The sequence below is a fragment of the Cryptomeria japonica genome, chromosome 6 (assembly GCF_030272615.1).
Source record: "Cryptomeria japonica chromosome 6, Sugi_1.0, whole genome shotgun sequence".
In the NCBI taxonomy this organism is placed as follows: Eukaryota; Viridiplantae; Streptophyta; class Pinopsida; order Cupressales; family Cupressaceae; genus Cryptomeria; species Cryptomeria japonica.
In genome coordinates this window covers 135,884,964-135,909,401 of record NC_081410.1, presented here as the reverse complement: position 1 = coordinate 135,909,401, position 24,438 = coordinate 135,884,964, and positions in this window count along the sequence as shown.

Genomic DNA, 24,438 nt, shown 5'->3' with positions numbered 1-24,438 from the left:
GCATTTTTCGAAAATATTTTTGGAGAAGGATTTTTGGAGGAGATTTGGGCATTTTGGGAAGGAAGGTTTTCTTGAGTTGCAGGTTGGGCTTTTCATCAGATCTTGCCAGGAATGCGAAATGAGGTAGGATTCAGATGCATCTCTTTGATTCCTTGTGTTATTGTGTTTGTCTTTCAAAAAAAATAATAATAATAAATTGGGGGAATGGTTGTTCTTGATGATTTCTTGCTTAAAATATCCATGAATGTTCTTAAATTTAAGTATTAGTTTTGGAAATATTCTTGTTTTGGGTCAAGATTGGTTAAATGGAGTAGATAAATGGGTGTAAATCCATCTTAGGTGGCCAAATATGGTTTTGTGGTTGAGAAAATTGGCCTATTTGAAAGTTATTCAACAAAGTTTGTGTTTTTGGAAAATCAAGATTATTCTGGAAAAAAATTTCAACATTGTTGTTATTGGTCATTCTGGAAAATATATTTCAGTCTCTACATGAGATTGTGAATAAATGAAATTGGGGGTTTTAGTTTATTTTTGTTTTATTTTATGGGGTTATTGATTAAATTTAAAATCAAATTGATTAAATTGAAAATCAAAATTTATTTTGGGCGAAATTTGTTTCTAGGTTGGAGGGCGAGGTGCCAAGGCTCAACTCGTGCCTCCTTCCTTGTGCGGATTGCAACCCGCGGGGTCTGCAACCACGCCGGTGGCCGCAGAGCCCTGCGACCACAGGGTGGCCGCAGGGTCCTGCAACCCCGCGGTGGCTGCAAGTTTCCCCGTGTCCACAGTGTGGACATCGTGGGACCTGCGTCTACCCCGGTGGCCGCAGCCCCGCGGCTAGGGCATGACTGCCCCACTCCCATGGATGGGAGGTGGGCCCGCGGCTGCCCTCATCTCTTTATTTTTTTTTTAGTTTTTAAAAAAACTATATATATTAAATTTAATTTTTTTTTGTTTTATAGTTTTTAAATATTGATTAATTATTATTAATATATATTTTATTAATGAGGATTAATATATATATATATATATATATATATATATATATATATATATATATATATATATATATTTGAAAATTATGTATTGTTAAATTATAAATTGTTTATATTTTATTAATCAGGGATTAATAAATATAATAATTAATATTTAATTTTGGTATCTATCTTAATAAGGAAGTATCTTTTTGGAGATAGATAGAATATTATTGTAAATGGAGAATTTTTGAAATAAAATATATTTATTATTTGGTAATTTTTAAATAATATATTATTGAAGAATATATTGTTTTTGGATTTGAATGATAATAGGTCATGTGGGAATTTTAGAAATGGAATACTAAAGTATATGAGTAAATTGAAAATAAGAAATATTTATCATTGGATATTTTGAAAATTTAAATGATATGTTATTAGAATTATTAGAAATTTAATAATGTATCGATTTATTGGAAATTTAATAATGTATCGATTGGAAAAAAATTGGTAAGTTAATGATATTTTCATTTAGTGAAATAAATGGTTTAGTTATATTTTTCCTTTGTATTGAGAAATAGACAAATGGTAATAATGCAATTGTGGTATTGTATTCACCTTGTAATGGTGGTTTTTCTGTTAATGTATTTTTGAAACCTTAGATCATTTAGAAAACTTGATCGACTTTTATTGTTTAAATCAATAGGAAAGAAGAATGTCTTTTCCGGTTGTTGCCTAGGCAAGTTTAATTTATGTATTTGTTTTTGCTTAAGCAATGGCTAGACCTTGATTTATTTGATTGGACCCTGTCATATGGATTGAATTGGGGTACTTGTGTCTATCCTCGATCTCGAGTTTGACTGTTGCTTGTGATGGTGTTATAACTGGTCATGTCCTTTATGCGAGTGTCGAATGTTGATTTGTGGTTGACCATAGTTGGTCAAGTCTCTAGTTAGAGTATTGTCAGGCAATGGACCTTTGTATTTGCTTTTATTATGTTCAGTTGGATCCTTTCCTATTCAAGGATCATTTATGTATTTATTGACCGATGTGGTCGTTTGTATATTGGCTATGTTCGCCTTAATGGCAGGATTGTAAATGATGTGAACCTTATGTATTATTAACTTATTTAAATGATCAGAGGGGTCTTGCGGTTGAGCAGACCCGAAGATGTGGCCCTTTAGGGGTGAACTCCAATATCAGTTTGGTGTTATGTGATGCTTATGTTCTTATACTTCCTGTTTTAGTGTTAGCATATATGGATGGCCTTATGATAGAATGTATAAAGTGGATTAGATGAAATTAGTCGCAAATGCATGTATGCAGTCATCCTTTTAAATGCAGTAAATTGGATCATGAAAGAATGTAGTTTTGATTAACAAAATGTATTCAGTTATTGTTAATGAAATTAAGTATGCATGGAAAGATTTCATTTGTCTATGATGAAAATTAAAGTACGTTATGGAACGAGATGCATGGCATGTGTTTAATGTAAAATTGAACGTAATGTATGGTTAAAAAATTATTGGATGGACTCACCATGGTATCTATATTATTAACCTTAATGGATGAACTCGTCATGTTATCTAAATTGTAACTTTTAAGAATGAACTTCATTATGTTATCTACATTTTAACCTTAATAAATGAACTTCATCATATTAGCTATATTTTAACTATAATGGATGAACTCATCAAGTTATCTATATTTTAACCTTAATAAATGAACTTCATCATATTAGCTATGTTTTAACTATAATGGATGAAATCACCAAGTTGTCTATATTTTAACCTTAATGGATCAATTCATATGTTATCTATGTTTTAACTTTAATGGGTAAATTTCCTCATGTTAGCCTCATCTTCAACCATAATGGATGAACGCATCCTATTATCTATAATTTTAATTTACTGAACAAATTATATCCTTGTTTAAAGTAATAACATGGAATTAAGTTAACCTGCTTAATTAGATCAAATGTCGTGAGTAGAGTTAGATGTTAAAATAAGTAATCACGTTGGGAAACTCCTTAAGTTTTGTTTAGTCTTCTGTTGTGTTATCTAAGCTTTTGATAACTCATTGTATCATTATGTTGTGTCTTATTTAAAAATATATATATTTGCACTCCATTTGTGTGTTTTAGCTTTATCCCTTCGGGGTTTCCTGGCAAGGCATTACATCAAACTAAAGATGGTAGATGACTAAATGAATTGAAATCAATAGTATTCCATTCCACATCGATGGTTATAACACTTGTGGCTGGTCCATCAAGTGTGTGTCTAATGTCATCATGAAAACTCAATGGTGCAATATGTGACTCCTCAAGTGTTGTTTTGTAATCATCACCCATACCTTGCTTATACTCCATCTCCATGCCATCATTCCTCATAAGTAAGAGTGATTGAAGATAGGCTTGTCTTTGTTGTCTAGCTAGTTCTATAAAATTACACCATTCCTTGACCTCTTGTAAGTGCGGCCTTGCTTGGCCAGCCAACAACTTGGCTTCTCTAGCCCTCCTTAACCACTCATCACACACGCTTTGAGTACTCTTTATTTTTCCTATGCCATGAGGCACAAAATAGGACCTTTTATTAGATGTACAATCAACCAAAGACTCGTGTTCATCTTTCAAAACCCGAATTCCAACATTAGGTGACTCCATAACATTGTCTTCTCCATGGTTAAAAGTTGGATCACCTTGAAGATGAAGAGATATATAATTGTTGTTATAACAATCAACACCGTTGTCATGCATTTGTGTCATGCTTTCAACCCTTACAAGCACCTCTTTATTGGAAACTTCACTCTCTACACTTGCACTTTGAATGCCAACACTTGGAGAATTCTCTCCATTTGTTATTCCATGAATAAAAGCAACAAACTCATGAGAATGAGGAGGTAAACTGCTATTGTCCCAAATCAGAATTTTGGCCTTCTCCTCTTTTCTTTCTTTGGAATCATCAATCATTTGCACCATAGAAGTGGCTACTATTACATCATCATTTTCAGACAATTCCTTATCATGTGAAGATACATGAACTTCATTGGAGGCATCCTGGATGTATTTCATGCTTCCTCTTTATACTAAACCAACATCTTCACAACCTTTATCCAGGTTCATTTCAAGATCACCAACAAAGAATTTTGAGTACTTTTCACTTGAAGTAATTTGTTCTTCATTCACTTTCCTATGTGTTCCATCTTATTTTTGTTGAATGAATCATAATTCTCATCATTACTAGGAGCACATGGAGGGCTAGCTTCCTCTTGGTTTTGAGAGGCAATTTCCCTTTTGTTAATTGGTTGAAAGTGATTCTTTGAATTAGAAAAATCTTCAGTAATTACCTTGTCTTCTATGCATTTTTTATTGAGTTCTCAGGGACCTTTACATGAAAAACAAAGATTTTGTTTTCTCATTTCATTCCTGCTAATTGCATCCTTTCCCTCATCTTTTTATTTTTCCAAGAAGATTTTAATTTATCACATTAACTAAATTCATTGTTGACCAACTTGAAAGCAACAGTGGAGATAATCAATTCTTTTTTATAAACAACCAATAAAAAAGTTAAGAGAGGCTAGAAAATGGCATCACATTCATCAATAATTGTAGTCATAATGATTCTCATGTAATCATGAATGGGTTTGACATGTCTCTCACTAATTGCGAAAAGGAAATGATAAAACAATTGAAAAATAAGATCACCACAACTACATTCATAACAACACATGATCTCACCTTTGCCATCAATTGTAAATTCATAGCCCTGTTACTGAAGGAAAGACTATTCATTTCACCTAGCCCATCAAAAATTTCAATGATTACTTGGAAGACCACCTTCATTTTTTCATCTTTGTAAGGAGTTTCAGGAGTTGTAATTCTTATAATTTCACTTAAATAATGAGATACAACAAGCCTTACCACCTTATCCTTGTGTCTCAATAGCCTGTACTCACCCAAAGAATTTCTTGTTGGAGTTATTTCTATTTGGATAAATTGGGAAGGTGAGTGTTCCACCTTTTACAAACACTTTCCCCCTTCCTCCAATAAGGTGAGTAGAGCATCTTTTGATAGGAACAAGTTTCCATGTTTTTATCCTGTAATATACAACTTTTTGTTCAACTCTTTGTCACCCATTGAGCTAGTTAGACTATTCTCCATAATGTCTTTTCTTTCTTCTTTTGCATGGATAGATTCTAATACTTCTGGATGTTGGATAAGCTTTGTCAAATACCTATCATAATTCTCATAGATCTGCTTCAGTTCCATCAAAATCTCTCGCATAGACTTCATCTTTCAACAGTCTAATGGAACTGATGTTAGAAGAATGTTGGTCAAGACAACTAAAAATTAAAACTCTGACTTTCTCAATAGGCTATCAAGATTACTAGCTCTGATACCACTAAAATGTGTCACCCCTGCTTCTACCAATTTTTTTCACTCCATTCACCCACTCAGCTATGAAGGAATTATGTCAAACAGTTTGCTTGTTTGATTTGATTGAGCTCTTCAATGTTTGTATGCACAGATTGATCTTTCATATTGCAGGTATTTTGGTATCAACCAAATTAAATTAAAATTTATCCAATCACATATAAATGAGAGATCTACAATAAGACTAATTTTCTGCTATGAATTCAAAGTTATAAACTTATTGAAATATTATTTCAGGTCACTTAAATACATAAGATAGTAATCAACCCTGGCTTTAAATTGCATATATGTTGTTTGGTTTGAATTACAGTCCTTAGAAAACTCCAAACATTAAATTCACTTCCAGTATATAAATTAAATGGTAATATTATATATAGATATTTTGATCAACAATAAAGATATACACAACATGCTGACCTCATAAGCCAATCTGCATTCCATTACTTTTGTCCAAGGAGATTAGAATAGTCAACCTCATAGGATACTGATTTTAATTCGTAGAGAGGGCGATGTGGCACTGGAAAGAGATAATGGTGGAGTCCCAAAAAACACAAGTAAAAATTTGTTGATCCTACATAGCTGGCAGTAGGCTGAGTCCTCAATTTTCTATTTCCTTCCCCTTGAAAATTCACAACACCTGGCAACTTCTTTGCTAGTGGAAAGGTCCAAACAAACACAAATAAATATTCTCAACAAAAAAGTTAGGAAACTCTTTAAACACCAAAGTATATGCCATGTTTCCTAAATTTGTCTAAGTATAGTAGCCTTAAAATGGTCTAACAATAGAATTCGGGGGAAATAGTTGTGGCAGACTATATCTGACACGTGTTAGAATGGTCTCCTTTGCAACAATTATAAGTCCTTCCAAACTCTTATAAAGTAAATTATGAACCACAAAATGAGCACATGAGTAATATTCAACTGAAACATTAATGTTTTCCTTCAATATGAATCAAATGATATTCCCAAATCATAGCAGCAGATGTATCTTGATGCCACTCCATCATGATAGCAAAAAAAAATACCAATCAATATTTATGGCCAAAGATAGCAACACTATGCCCAACCCAAAATATATGAATCGCCAATTGTAGAGACATAAAAATGACTTCTAAATTAAATAAGTATTTAACGCTTATTTAATTCACTAACAATTCTTCTATTAGTTAAATTAATATTTAATTAATTCACCCCTTCCTCTATTAATTAAATAGATTATTCAATTTATTTTATTTTATTCATCTAGCCAAATTCAGTTTATTAATTAAATAAATCATGTTTATTTAATTAAACACCCTTTCACATTTAATTAAATTTATATTTAATTAAATTAAATAACTTCCACACATTTAAATAAATCAATATTTATTTAAATCTATCAAATGCAAGTTGCAACCAATAATTGAAATAAATCAAATTTATTTTAATTAAATCCTAAAATCCTCCCACTTGCATTCTCCTACAAAATCCACTTGCATGCCTAAACCCCTTCTAGCTTCTTCTAATCACTTCCATTTTAGTCTAATCCGCCTCATAAACATTTGCACATTCTTTAAGAAAAAGGTCACTTCTCAAAAACCTCCAAACTCTTCAATAACCATTAAAGGCTTTATGTCTTCAAATAGTTAACCTCTAAAGTCTTCCAAACCATTAAAGGCTCTAGATAATCATTAACGGTTAACTCAAACTCAACCCTCAGTTAGAGACTTTCTCTCTAACTTAACCATCATTTTTAACTCATGGGTCTCTTCAAGCATTCATTGCTTTGACTATGGTTATCCTTTAACTCTTGCACATTCTTTTATCCCTTGGATAAAAGGATTATCCACTAACTCAACCCTAACCATACCCCCTAAGGTAACCACCATGTCTTCTCGGACATTTAATGTCTCTTCTCTCTCCTCTCAAGCCTTCTCATGTTGATAATTGTCACCATTTCATTGGTGAAAATTGTAAACATGGATTGAGGATCATTCAATCCAGCCCTTGTTAAGATTACTTAATCTTAACCATCCAATTGCCCATTTCTTTTATAAATAAGCCTCATTTCTCTCATTATCCATCATCACAAGTTTTATTTATCTAGGTTATAGTCTATCAAAGTCTTAAGTTTTGCCTCTCTTTGTTGCAAATCATCATCTTAATCATTTAGAAGCATTGTTAGTATATTATTTTATCATGCTAAGCATATATCATATTAGCCTAGTATATTATCATTACCATAGCATAATCCTCATCTTAATAATTTTATCATATAGATCTTAGTTGCATATTGCATATAGATCATTTTTATCCATTATCACTTGTTCTTGGATTTGTCATTCCAAAGGTCAGTTTCTCAATGATCTGAGAGCAACCATTGGCTTGAGGAATCCTATGAGATAGAGAACAATGAGACACCTTTTGAAAGATTTGCTTGTTTAACTAGTTTACCAAGTTAGTCTTTATGTCTAAAGTTTCATTGGTATGTTAGTTTCTTGTCTTTCTGATTGTCCCCAAATTTCTAATCTTTTTGTACGTAGTTTAAAGACAAATTCTCGAGAGAATCTCATAATAGCACAACTGTAAGCTAGTCTAGCGCATATACATTATCTTGTAGTGCATATGCCCTATACTCTAGCTCATATAGAGGATAGACTAGCGCATAATAATCTTATTCTAGTGCATGATGATTTAATCTACCTTTAACGCTTCAAAACATCAGTGCAGTGCATTTAAGTTCAAGAGTAGCATGTAGGCTCTAGAAAATAGCGTGTTGGTTTTATAATTTAGCGAGCGTTTGTTTTAAATTTTAGTGCATGACAGACAAAGAGATTTTGTAAGGCATAAAAAGTGAAAAGTTAGGCTTCTCAACCCACAATCTTCACTGAATTTTTTATTAGGTTTTTGCAGGAACTAATGTCTGTTGCAGGTCCATAGGAGATAGATCTGTTTACTTGATTTTTTTTGAAAAAATCATTTAAGGATAAAAGGAACTTCATCTCTCATTTGGTGTTTTAAAAAGAATATCATGTTCTGTCTTACAAAAGGTTAAAATGAACAAACAAACCTTTTCTTTCCTTGCAAGTTAGTTCACACTTCATTTGGTGTACTTAACAAAGACAACACAAAATTTTCTTTTACAAAGGGATAAAAGAAGACAAGCCACACTTCCTTTGCTAAGCAACAAAGAATAATCCATATTAGTTAGGTTGTGAATTTTGTTTTTCTTTGAAAAGTTTTTACAAATTTTCTCAAAAGTTCATTGTTGCAATTTATAATTCATGATTTTCTTTTGTGGACCAGGTTTTCTTTCCAAAAGCTTAGAAAAGTTCAAAAATTGTGATCTTTTTTCATCATTGCTATCTTGGGTACAATGAACACCATGATTGTTGGAACAAAATTTCCAAATAGCAATTAGATCATTTTGCAATATTGGGATAAAAGGAACAAGCTTTTTTACTGTGTTTTGAAAGTGATAGGTATATGTTCTCCCCTTATTTTGGTGATCAAAAGCCAAACTCACTTTTTTGCTTTCTTTTCATTTCTTGCAAATAGGATACAACCTTTAGTAGGGTTGCCTTCCCGAGAAGCCCATAAAGTCGGGGAGAGGGGAACGACCTAGGTGGGGAATGACTAATGCCAAGTATTCCAACCCACTATAATCAAATGTGGATATGATGAAAATCATGTTCAACGGTTTTGCTCATTGATTAGTCTTCCCCTAGTATCCTTGAGATACGTAAGCCTTTGTACTAAAGGTTGGGAAGCCTCTCGGGGGAGTTTATCACTGAAGATCAATGAAAGCCTTACTAAAAGATTTAAGAGTAGAAGCCTCGCTGAGTCAGTTATCCAAACATTTCTAATATCATAGTGCAAGGGTGGGGAATAATCTACCCCCAAGACACTCACCATACATCTCCCCAGAAAATGATGCAATTGAGAAGCAATTCTCTTTGGTTCAACTTCTGGAAAAACGCAAAAAAAAAGGATGCACCTTAGGGTGTGACACGGTTGTTTGAGCTAAAAGAGTATCTAGATGTGAGCTATTGATATTTTTAATGACCCTTGAGATTAAAGAGTTTGCTTGATGTGTCTTTCTTTTTCAAACCAATGAAAACAAACAGGGATTTGAAAAGATCCCATTGAACATACACTTATTGTTTAGATTATAGACAAATACAAATTGTCTTATTACTTGTTGTTGTGTTTTCAAATCATTTTCAGAAGATCATCCATCGACCAAACAAAATTCTCACAAAAACACAAGTCAAGTTTGTCAATATTTTCAGCCTCAAGGCAGTTTAGCACATCAACAGTTTACATTAGCGCTTTGGATCATCAGTATAGTGCATATTACTCATTTAATAGCACTTTGGAAGCAAACATTAGCACATCCAGGGCATAATAGCGCATTGGTCCAGAGTCAAATTTTTAATATATCAACAATCTGAAATAAGTCAGATAGTGCATCATCATAAAACTTTAGCACTTTCATAGGATAGCTTAGCACATAGAAGGATCAAAGTAGCACATTTGACACATACTTTAGTGCATACTCTGGCTATTTTAGCGCATACTCATAAAATTACCTCGGACAAAGAGAAGGTTATAAACTTTTTTAGAAAATTAAAACCATCTTCGGATACCCTTTTAGGAGTTGTTCTTTTCAATCACCAGAAACATCATTTTCAGCTTAGAAGAATCAGGATATGACAAGGATTCTTAAAACTTAGATCAATCAAAATAGTGCAATTGTCATTCTGATTTTTAGCTGAGTTTTTTTTATCAAGATGCATCATCCTTCATCATGAAACAAAGTTATAAATCAGATTACCTTAGTCTTATCAAATAGGAAGGATCTTTCCTATCCCGACTTAGGTATCTCATATCCAATTAGCACTTACAACTGTGATCAAAGTTTAGAACAATTCCCAAACACTTGTATGACCATTCATCATCAATCCAAGAAAAGGAAACTGAGTCAAAAGGCAATTCTCAAAAAGAGAGGATTTCTCTATATAAACCGCAAACTATTGCTAAAGCATCACACCTTCTTAGACCATTTTCGTAATTATTCACACAGTCATGGAACTGAATTTGATGAAGAGTCTCTAAAAACTCATTCTTTCGAACAAAGATCCATGTTATCACATCTCAATAGAGGAGGAAAGATCAACTTGGCTTATTTGCCTCAACAAATAATCACCTATTGAGCTGCAAACTAATCATTCACATACTAGTTGTAACTTGATCTCAAAAGCATAGAGAACAGGAAATACAATCACAACTGATCATAGGACACAAAGGAACGAACCCCTTTAACATGCATCTGGATTCTAATGAAGATGAAATAACTGAGGACCTACTTCAAGAGGCCCAACAAATCCTTAGTTTCCAAAAACTTGTGCAGAAACTCATAGAACCTGACAAGGAAAAATACTTTCTTATGCGAGCAAGAAAAGGCATTAAGATTCCTACAGATTTTTATATGGACTAGCTAAACCATGAAACAAGAAAAGAACCAAGAACACACAACTATAATACCAACGACCATGATAATGATGATGAACCAAGGAACAATGATAATGGGTCTTTGAACGCATTAACACAACAAATCCAAACTCTTTAGCAACAGATGCAAGACATGCAATAGGGAAGAACAAGGAGATATTCCTTAGAGGATATTTGCGCCTATCCATTTGATCAAAGCTTACACATGATACCATTTCCACCTAATTGTGAAATCCCTAAGTATGACAAATATAACGGTAAAACTGACCCCCAAGATCATGTAAGAGAGTTTTGCACCATGAGTTTGGAATTTGCACACAATGATACCTACCTAATGAGATTATTTCCAAGAAGCTTAGGTAGACAAACCATGGAGTAGTTATCAAAACTTACGCCGGACATTAGATCATTTGAGGAGCTAGTGAAAAAATTTGTATCACAATACTCTTACAATATCCAACACGAGATAACCATGCTCAATCTTTGCAATACAAAATAAAAAAATAATGAGACATTCATGAAATTTCTACAAAGATGAAGATGGTTGTTTCCTAGATATCCCCATCTAGTACCTGAAAAGGAAAAGATGGATATCTTTATTGACAATCTAAGTAGCGAGATGAGTTATCAACTCCAATCACAATGTCCACCTCGCTTCCAAAAATTGATCGATAATGACATAAAAATTGAAGAAGCCTTAATTAAAAGAGGAGTCTTAGAATTCTCTAAGGTACTAGTTTTTCAAACAACTACAACAACACCAACAACAATGCGAACAAGTCCAAATTCTGGATGAGAAACGAGAATATCGTCAATGATGGTGTAGTCGACATTCATAACGTAAAACCAAAACAAACAGTGTTGAGATTATTAGGTACTACACCAACCAACAATCCAAAAAACAACAACCCAAAACCATCCCCTACACCATATCGAAGGAAGTTCACACCTTTGGAACAATCACTTGAATCAGCATTAAAAGAACTTTTGGCAAATAAACTCATAACATTGCCAAGAACAAGATATTTTGAACCACAAGTCAAACCATCATGGTGGAATGACGCACATCATTGTGAGTATCATCGAATCAAAGGTCATCAGACTAATGATTGCCAAAGATTGAAGAACTTGGTTCAAGATCTACTAGACAAAGGTGACATAACAGTGGATGGACATAAAACCAACGATGATCATGAAGCATTCAAAAATCCCCTACCTAATTATGACAAGGGAGCATCGTCTTCATCAAACAACAAAGGGGCCAGTATCAATCACATTTACAACAACGTTGTCAATCGCATCTCGACATATGACAACCAAAGTCATTAAGATCAAGTTTAAACAAGAGCATGTCCTAGTAAATGTGACCACATGAGCTCAATCCAAGTATGTATTGAAAGGAAATGCATCCAATACATCTATTCCTCCAAAAAAAAATATAGTTTGGTAGATCAATTACAAAAAACACTGGCCCACATATCAATATTAAAGCTTCTCAAAATCTCACTAGCACATAAAGATGTTCTAGAGAGATCTCTTGTAGACACTACAGTTCCAAACATCTTGGATACTGATCGATTCCAAGCCATGGTGGGACATTTAACCGTGCCTCACAATCTATCCTTTTTTGAACATGATGACGTCTCTTTGAGTCATCCGCATAACACCCCACTCCATATTGAAGTTTTGGTTTATAAACATAGAGTAAAACATGTACTAAAAGATGGAGGAGTTGGCCTAAATATATGTACTCTAAAACTTATCCATGCATTGGGTTTCTCAAAAACAACCATTAATCCTAAGAAAAAGATAACAATAAAATCATATGATGACGAAGAAAGATCATCAAAAGGGTTGGTTGTACTACCCATTCAAGTGGGACCAGTTCAGAGGGACACTATCTGTCAAGTATTGGACATAGACTTGTCTTACAACATACTCTTGGGTCGTCCTTGGATCCATGAAATGTAGGAGATACCATCTACATTCCACCAATGCCTAAAATTTTCTTACAATGGACAACAAATTTTCATATCAGCGAACACTAATCCTTTCTAGTACTGCAACAATCTCAAGGCAACTTAGAATGTCCTTATACCACACAACAAGGAAGCTCTCGCTTCCACACCATCAAACAGTAAAGACTGGCTCAAATCTCTATCCATAGATTTTGAGAAAAATATACAGTTAAAGGACAAAGGCATGGGAGAATACTCTTTTGAACCATCCTTATGTCTATCAAAGTTGCCAATTTCACCAAAGTCTCATGGAAACCCATCAACATCCAAGCAAAAATCTTCACAACCCATCAAACTCCTTGATGGTACGCTTATTCAAGCAGGAACATTAGCAGATGAAACAGAGGACAAGGATGTCTTGAACTAGTTATATAACGATGAAGAGAACACAAAAGCAGCAATGTTAGGTGTCACAATCCCAACAGAACGATATGGCAACAGGTTCAAGATCACGCAAAGGATGGGATACACAGGAAAAGGTCTTATTGACAAAACAAAAGAAGGTATTCTAGAACCCATACACCTTCCTACTCAAAGTGCTAAAGACAAATCAGGAATAGGCTTTAGTCAGAATAAATCAATTTGCAGGCAACAAACAAATCAACAACAAGAATCTGCACAACAGCAACATCAACAACAAGAATCCACATGGCAACAAAATCAATGACAAGAATTAGCCCGGCGACAACAACAAAAATAAGAAATGACACAACAACAAGAAGCAGAAGTAGCAAGAAGAGGAATGTGCACAATGACAAGAATAACTTGCCATCAGGAAGGCAGAAGCTACTCAAAATTTCTATGAACAGTTCCATAAACTACATGCCAATTCTGAAACAGACTCAAATGAGTGGGAATGGGGTTCTTATTTTGAGGAAACCTGTGACATTTATATAGATGTGGTTCATACATATATACCAACACTCTACAAAGGAGAAAGATCAGGGTCTAGATGATTTGAATTTGGACAACAACATATCTATGATGCTAGTGAGAACAAGCATATTCGATATAGACAGGCAATCTCGAGGAGAGTACAATCATAGGCCTCAATCTGGTTATTGAAAACCTTGACAATATTTCTATCATGACCCTTACGACATCAGATCTTAATCCACCTAACGATTCCTTATCCCTCGTATATCCTAAACTCATTGACTGCGAACAAACTGAACCTCTCATTGTGCCCATCTTTCATGATGATGATGCCATTGTCCATTACCTCTATGTCGTAAACCTAAAAACATGCTCCACAAGAGAATCTCATAACAATGTCTTCAACCAAGGGAGTGCCAATTCTTTTAGTCACAAAACAAATAAAGCACAAAATAGATCTAACGATGAAACCATCTAATAGCAGTGTTAGATCACAAAAAAGTAAAAAGAAAGGACACATCCAACAGTGAAAAACTCTCTAAGGCGCTAGCGGGTGAGAGACTTGACACACTTCTTGGGCATTATCAGGAGAGATCACCAATATTGATTGAGCCAACACAATCAATAAATATCAACACTACAGAAATAGCAAAGACATTACATCTGGCGGCAACCTTAACAAATCACTTGAGAAACCAAGTTTCGCAAGGTTTTTCGAAGAAAAGCAAATCAAATTTGCTTGGTCATATGCAGATATGCCTCAGATCAATCCAGATTTGATCATGAACCATTTATCCATAGCTCCAGGAGCCAAACCTATCAAACAGAAGCTGAGAAAAATCTATCCACATGTGGCACTGCTAGTCAAAGCAGAACTAAAGAAACTATTGGATGTCGATTTCATCCGACCAATCGATTATGCAGAGTGGATATCCAACATAATACCTATTTCAAAACCAGATAAAAGCATCAGGATATGCACCGAGTGTAGAGATTTGAACAAAGCTTGTCCAAAGGATGATTTTCCTTTACCTAGCATCGACACCATTGTAGATTTAACAGCAAGACACACCATTTTATCACTCATGGATGGTTTTACAAGATACAATCAGATCAATATAGCACCATAATATCAAGACAAGGTAACTTTCACCTACCCATGGGGTACCTATTGTTGGAATGGCATGCCTTTTGGTTTAAAGAATGTAGGAGTGACCTATCAACAAGCAATGACCACCATTTTCCATGACATGATGCACACATTAATGGAAGATTATGTGGATGATCTGTTACCCAAATCATTCACAAGAGAAGGACATATGGAGATTCTTGACAAAATATTTCAAAGGCTAGAACAATTCAACATGCGACTAAATCCAAAAAGTGTGTGTTTCAGGTAACATTAGGCAAACTCTTGGGATACATAGTGTCAGGAAAAGGCATCAAGGTGGATCTCGCCAAAGTACAAGCCATTATGGAGATGCCACCTCCTAAAAATATCAACTAGTTAAGATCTCTCCAGGGACGGCTACAATCCATCAGAAGATTCATCACTCAACTTGTTGACAAGTGCCTCCCTTTTACTCATCTACTCCACAAAAATGTTCCTTTTAGATGGGAGGACAGATGTGAAGAATCATTCACCCAATTAAAACAGTATTTGATGAATCCACCCATATTGGTGCCACCAATAGCCGGCAAACCTCTGCTTCTCTACATATCAGCTACACAGGTATCTTTAGGGGCTTTATTAGCATAAGAATATTCAACAAGCAAGGAAAGATCAATTTACTACATCAACAAAACATTAAATGGATATGATCTCAACTACACGTTCATTGAAAAGGCTTGTTTAGCGGTGGTGTTCACTTCCCAAAAGTTGCGGCATTACATGCTAGCTCATACGATCAAGCTAGTAGCAAAAATAGACCCATTGAAGTATTTACTCAATAAGGATACTCTAACGGGCCGACTAGGAAAGTGGGTGATGATATTGAGTGAGTTTTATATTCATTACATGGACAAACGAGCAATCAAAGGCCAAGTAATAGAAAATCAATTAGTTGAAGCACCATTACCAGATAATCAACCAATGGATATCGAAATTCCAGATACATATGTCTTCACAATTGCTACACAATCATGGGTACTATACTTTGATGGATCTTACACCCAACATGGATCAGGCGTTGGAATACTATTTATTACTCCACAAGAACACACAATCCCTAGATCTTACAGGTTGATGTTCCCTTGCACCAACAACATAACTGAGTATGAAGCACTGATTAACAAAATCAAGGTAGCAGTTGAATGGAAGATCACAGAATTACAGGTCTATGGAGACTCCCAATTGGTCATCAATGAGGTAAATGATGACTATCAAACCAAGGATGACAAGTTGATGCCATACAAAAGAATCGTGGACGACTTCAAGAAATACTTTGCTGATATCAAATTAGAGCAAATTCCAAGGCTGGATAACAAAGCTGTAGATGCCATGGAAACCATTGCTTCACTCCTACAAACACTAAAAAAACATAATCATTATGAGTTCATGGTGGAGAAATTATTCTCCCCTGCCCACGACAATCTCTAATCCCAAGTTATATGCCACCTAGTCGGTTCTTACTCACCACTCTATGGAAAGATCTATCTTGAAACAAGAAACACAACTTTATACATCAAGAAGCTCATTATACCCTAACCGTTGATACACTTTATCGACAAGGTCTTGATGGTACTCTCCTTTGGTGTCTTGACGGTAACGAATCTGAAACCGCCTTGCAAGAACTCCATGAAGGTATTTGTGGTACACATTCAAGTGATCCTGCTCTAGCCAAAAAAAAATTGAGACTAGGATACTACTAGTCAAACCTGGAAAAAGAATCCTATTAGTTTGCTAAGAAGTGTCGAAATACCAGATCCATGGGAATCTTATACATGCACCGGCACAAGAGCTGCAACCATTCACAACATCATTGCCATTTTGTCAATGGGGACTCGACCTTATAGGTAAGATTCATCCCTCCTCCTCAAATGGACACAAGTTCATAATCGAGGCCACTAAATATTTTACAAAATGGATTGAAGTTGTTCCATTGACTACTGTTACCAGCAAGCAAATATCTTCCTTCATCCTAAACTATATCATTTGTCGGTATGGCATTCCCAATTCCATTATCATTGATAATGGTAGACCTTTCAAAAATCAATATGTGTAAGAACTTTTTGAAAGATTTCATATCCAACATCGCTTCTCCACACCTTATTATCCTCAAGGGAAAGGCCAAACAAAGGCCCCCCTCATATGCATTTGCACATTCCTTATGAAAAAGGTCACTTCTCAAAAACCTCCAAAGACTTCAATAACCATTAAAGGCTTTATGTCTTCAAATGGTTAACCTCTAAAGTCTTTCAAACCATTAAAGACACTTACATAACCATTAATGGTCAACTCAAACTCAACACTAGGTTAGAGACTTTCTCTCTATCTTAACCATCCTTTTGACTCATGGGTCTCTTCAAGCATTCATTGTTTTGACTATGGTTATCCTTTAACGCTTACACATTCTTTTATCCTTTAGATAAAAGGATTATCCACTAACGCAACCCTAACCATACCCCCTAAGGTAACCACCATGTCTTCTCAGACATTTAATGTCTCTTCTCTCTCCTCTCAAGCCTTCTCATGTTGACAATTGTCACCATTTCATTGGTGAAAATTGTAAACATGGATTGAGGATCATTCAATCCTATCCCTTGTTAAGCTTACTCAATCTTAACCATCCAATTGCACATTTCTTCAATAAATAGTTCTCATTTCTCTCATTATCTATCATCACAAGTTTTATGTATCCAGGTTATAGTCTATCAAAGTCTTAATTTTTGCCTCTTTGTTGCAAATCATCATCTTAATCATTTAGAAGCATTGTTAGTATAGTATTTTATCATGTTAAGCATATATCATATTAGCCTAGTATATTATCATTGCCATAGAATAATCCTCATCTTAATAATTTTATCATATAGATTTAATTGCATATCGCATATAGATCATTTTTATCCATTATCACTCGTTCTTGGAGTTGTCATTTCAAAGGTCAGTTGCTCAATGATCTGAGAGCAATCATTGACTTGAGGAATCCTATGAGATAGAGAACAATGAGACACCTTTTGAAAGATTTGCTTGTTTAACTAGTTTACCAAGTTAGTCTTTATGTCTAAAGTTTCATTGGTATGTTAGTTTCTTGTCTTTCTAATTAATCAACTGACATCACTATTCTGGCATACATTTTTGGCACTTGTGTCATTTTGCAAAATCAAAATCTATGTAAGTTTTACTCAGGTCATCATGGTTCAATTATACCATAGATGTTTGTACTAACTTCCAACATTTTAATAGCTCAATGATGATAAAAAGAGCGCACACCACTGGCTGACAAAATGACAACATTGCATAAATTAGTTTACATGGTTACAATAGATTGCATTCATATCAAAGGCATTTAATTACATACATATCATTTCATTACATTTAGTTACATAGCACTTCATCCTTGTATTTAGTTGCATATCATAATCATTGCATTAACACATTATTATCCTTACATATAATTGCATAATATGGCATCCATCCATAAAATTGTTAAAAGTTATATCATAGAATAGTATACACATCCTTATGCATTAACATCATCATACATACAACATCATTATTGCATAATCCATCATCATACATGAACATAAACATGAATCAATAGACCATCATAAAGGCATATTCATCATATATCACCTTCAAAATATATAGATCACATCATCATGAAATCACTCATCACATAGAAAACATAGACATCATAGGCATCCATAAACATAAAATCATATAGACATGCATATAGGCCTCTAGAGTATAAAGTAAATGCATCCATCCATGCACATCACATCCACATCATCATACATCAAATCATTGCATCCATCGCATCATAAATAAATCATTTATGAAAATATCATCATCTCATATAAGAATATGCATCAAATAGGCACATATCACAATACATGCATATCATAAGAAGATCATATAGCTCATCATAAAATCATCATAAGAATCATCATATGAATTCATAAATAGAAATCATGACATATAGACATCTATAAACATGTAAGATATAAATCATGATATCCATACATATGCATCATCATATAACATCACATCATCATATATAAATACCACATGTGGATCCAAGGAAAAATCATTGTTGCATCTCATATAAATCTCCAAAATCATGCCAAGAATACAAATGATATCAAGTCTGTATATAAGATAGATCAAAAAGAATGATATACATCACAAATGTCTATACAACATCAAGATAAATAAGATCAAGCATGACTACCTCTAGATGTTGATGGTCTTGTTGCACCTGTACCACCTCCAAATGCTCTTGCCCTAGGATCTCTGCTAGGTGGATCCCATCGTAATGGTCCTATCACACCCCTACTCTCAGTCCGGGAGTGACTTCGTCCAGATCTCGTAGCAGCCACAACTACGTAGCTCGGGGCTCTCTTCTCTCGAGGGACCAAATCCTCATATAATCGTCTGTAATACTTGGCTTGTTTGGCTGAGTACTGCATCTCTCTCAAGGTATCTCTAAGCAGGGCTCCTACTACTTCTTTGTCTAAACTATCAGTCAATGCCTCCACTCGTGTTTGCCACTCTATAGTAGTATCTCTCTCATTTTGCAGTTGCATGATTTGTCTATGTTGTTGAGCAATGTGTCTCTACTATTGTGCAACTTGTGCCTACAATTGATGAACCAAGGCCTGTAGTGTCCTAATCTGAGCATCTTGTTGATGAGGTAGCACACGAATTTGTACCTGTCTCGACGGTTGTCCTATGGCCCGCAAAATCTGCATCTAGGAGGATGTGCCTGCTACCTCTGTCCCTGTGACTTGTGGAGGTGGAATCCCTGATCTCCTCCGTTGTACTACCCTACTCTCTATATCTTTTTTGGCCTCGTGGACCCCTACTTCACCTAATCCACCATCATCCCCACCCTCATCATCATCATCATCATCATCTATGCACATGCGACCTCCTCTGATATGTGGCATGGCCTTGTCCTTGTCATCAAAAGATAGTATGGGATCGACAGATCTAACAATCGTGGTACTATGTGAGCTATCCAATATTGTGAGTACTCAGCTGTCATACCTACATCAATAACCCTTACGACATATTCCAAGGTCTGTGCACCCAAACTTAGATACTATGCATAGGCTGCATCACTGGATATGGTGGGTCCCCACTCCAGCACATCTTGTTGATGGCGTGCATACAAACAGGCTCCCAGTGGTACCCCCTACTGTCTCCCAAACTGCTTATAGACCCGGCTGTGTAAAACCCTCTCAATAATGAAAGGCGTCTAACCAATCAAGTACCGCGAAGCAAAAAAATATGGCATCTCTTGTACATCCTCAAGTCATGCCTCACAATCAAGATATGGCCTCCAGATGATTGTATCCAAATCATCTAATGCTCAGCGCCAATACTACAATTTTCCCAACTTGCGTTGGACAACAACACCTATGTAACCATAAACGTAGGACCAATCGACTGGTTTGTCTTTGTCTGCTAGCATTTGAGTGATCGCTATGTGCTCCCAGGCCCACACCTGTAGCAATGTCACTCCAGCAGATAAACTCGTGTATCTTCGATATACCACCTAATGCAACCCCGGTATAGATGTGTCAGCATGCATGATCCCCAAGCAAATCTCCTGCCCTCGGTCACCATGGCCTCTAGCACCAATCCCTAGCCTACTACTAGTCCTTTCAACCTACGATCGGGACATAGAAAACCTCCAATGAATCCTACAAGAATTGATGGCAGTGGTGTATATCTATCAGATATCTCCTGTCGGGAGATTCCGTATCCACAAATGTGCTCGTCCTAGACCACTCGTCGCAATGACTCGGTCTTGCCCTCCTCTGTGTGCTCGTATGGAAGATCTCCCACCACAAGGATCTGAAGAATCCTATAGACGTCCTCAGGCGTCACCATCATCTCTCCAATCGCTAGGTGAAAGGTGGTGGTGTTGCTATGCCACCGCTCTGCCAATGCCATCAATAGACCTCGGTTAATCGTATATCGAGACATGTCAAGAAGAGAGGATAATACAAACCTCTCGATAATATCTCTATCAACCTCTAATAGCTGAGGAATCAGTCTCCATGTCTTCGGGAATCGTTCCCGAGACTGAAGGACACCTAACTTCTCCTACATATCAAAACATATCAAGCCTATCAAAATCAAACAATCAAATCAATCTATCAAATTTATCAACTCTATCAAATCAATCAGTCAACTTATCAATCGACCCATATTGAAACAAATTAGATCAAACAACCATATCAAAATCAAATCACATCAAATCATCCTAACGATGAGTCAAATCAATCACATCAAACAAGACAATCAAAATGATCAATCAAATCATGAAGATCAATCAAATCAATCAACTGGTAAAAGATTAAATCAATCTCATTGAGCGTCATATCAACCAATCGAAATCAAATTGCATCATATCGACATCCAAATCAATTAGATCAAAAAGACCCATATCGAGATCAAATGTACCATCTTGAAATCAAAACAATTTGATCAAACGAACCATATCGAAATCAAAATCAAGAAGATCAATCAAACCAATTAGCTCGTTGGAGATTTAAATCAATCTCATTGAGCATCATATCGAAAATCATATCAAAAGAGACCCATATCAAGAGTCATATCAAAAAGACCCATAGCGAAAACTATATCAAGATCAAAAGGACCCATATCGACACTAATCAATCAAAACAAACCAAATCCAAGTTAATCCATATACAAATCTAGAAAACCACACAAAATTTTCATCTTCAAACCAAATGCGCTAAAACAGACTACAAATGCGCTACAATCCACTTCAAAATCTTTAACATGCACCAATGCGCTAAACTTAAAGGTCAATACACTCAACTGATAATCCAATGCACTACATTGGTGTATGCACAAATCTATCATGTGAACGCGCTATTCTATATTTTGTATGCATTAACCTATTCATTGTATGTGCTACACTTATGGCCGGGCATAATTATGCACTAAAAACACTTGCGTATGCACTAAATCATACCCTAAATGCCCTAACCCATGAAAATCCAGAGCAAAATCATGAAAAACGTGCTAAAAATTAACAAAAATCTCAAAAAATGGTGCAGTTTTCAAGCACTTAACAATGGCCCATATGCGGCGGGTCATTGGTATTGCCTAACATTCTCAAATCAATGGCTCTGGTATGAAATCGACATATTCTCCATAAGGCTCTATTCTCCAATCACAAGAAGACAAATGTTCAAATGAGCTTTCTTTTTCAGTTTTTACCTTTTTAAAAGGGGTAACAAGAGGGTTATTAAGTGGGAGTGTATTTTCCACTTCATCCATTTAATTAATACAGTCGTCTACATCATTTTTTCGGGAGATGAATCAATCTACACATTTTACACAATTTGATCATCATCAAAAAATTTAAAAATAAAAAATTTCAAACATTGTCAAAAAATTCTAAAAAAATCCAAAATTCCCTGATTCATCTCCCAACAAGGCATTATCATCATCATCATTCGACAATCAGCATCTAGGGCAAATAAAACAAAAAAAATTATCAACATCAAAAGGCAATTTTTCTTTGAATTAACATGTGGTCACATATCACTTCAAAGAGGGACAAAAATGTAGACACATAAAAATGACTTCTAAATTAAATAAATATTTAATGTTTATTTCATTCACTAATAATTTGTCTATTAATTAAATTAATATTTTATTAATTCACCCCTTTATTAATTAAATATATTATTCAATTTATTAAATTTAATTCATCTAGCCAAATTCAGTCTATTAATTAAATAAATCATGTTTATTTAATTAAATACCCTTTCACATTTAACTAAATTCATGTCTATTAATTAAATAAATCATATTTAATTAAATACCCCTTTATATTTAATTAAATTTACATTTAATTAAATACCTTCCACACATTTAAATAAATCAATATTTATTTAAATCTATCAAATGCAAGTTGCAACCAATAATTGAAATAAATCAAAAAAAATTAATTAAATCCAAAAAATCCTCCCACTTGCATTCTCCTACAAAATCCACTTGCATGCCTAAACTCCTTCTAGATTCTTCTAATCACTTCCATTTTAATCTAATCCCCCTCATAAACATTTGCACATTCCTTAAGAAAAAAGTCACTTCTCAAAAACCTCTGAAGTCTTCAATAACCTTTAAAGGCTTTATGTCTTCAAATGGTTAATCTCTAAAGTCTTTCAAACCATTAAAGGCTCTTACATAACTAGTAATGATTATCTCAAACTCAACCCTGGGTTAAAGACTTTCTCTCTAACTTAACCATCCTTTTAACTCATGGGTCTCTTCAAGCATTCATTGTTTTGACCATGGTTATCCTTTAACTCTTGCACATTCATTTATCCTTTGGATAAAAGGATTATCTACTAACTCAACCCTAACCATACCCCCTAAGGTAACCACCATGTCTTCTCAGGCATTTGTTGCCTCTTCTCTCCCCTCTCAAGCCATCTCATGTTGACAATTGTCACCATTTCATTGGTGAAAATTGTAAACATGGATTGAAGATCATTCAATCCTAGCCCTTGTTAAGATTACTCAATCTTAATCATCCAATTTCTCATTTCTTCTATAAATAGGCCTCATTTCTCTCATTATCCATCATCACAAGTTTATGTATCCAGGATATAGTCTATCAAAGTCTTAAGTTTTGCCTCTCTTTGTTGCAAATCATCATCTTAATCATTTAGAAGCATTGTTAGTATACTTTTTTATCATGTTAAGCATATATCATATTAGCCTAGTATATTATCATTACCATAGCATAATCCTCATCTTAATAATTTTATCATATAGATCTTAGTTGCATATTGCATATAGATCATTGTTATCCATTGTCACTCGGCCTTGGAGTTGTCATTTCAAAGGTCAATTGCTCAATGATTTGAGAGCAACCATTGACTTGAGGAATCCTATGAGATAGAGAACAATGAGACTCCTTTTGAAAGATTTGCTTGTTTAACTAGTTTACCAAGTTAGTCTTTATGTCTAAACTTTCATTGGTATGGTAGTTTCTTGTCTTTCTGATTAATCAATTGACACCACTATGCTAGCATACACAAATTATTAGGAAGATTAGAGCCCCCAATAAATTAAGCGATTCCCTTGTGGAAATTATATTCACATCTAATTTATCCACTAATAACCCAAATGCCTTCGATTATCCATTCCATGGCAAACGTGAAGGCTTTGATTTAATATTATTTATTGCCAACACTACCAAAGTCATTCACAAGTACGAATCGGGTCCCCCATTTAAAATAATAAGCAAAGCTTTTGAAAAACCAATATAGTAAATAAGATTATGTGCTATATAATATTTAGTGAAAGGCAGTGCCAATAATGATTGCCCTTTTCACTTGGACCTCCTGTCAAAACATATAATTCCTTGGAAAATTTATATGTGAATCCATATAATAAAATAAACCTCTTTTCATTTAACACAGCTCAGAA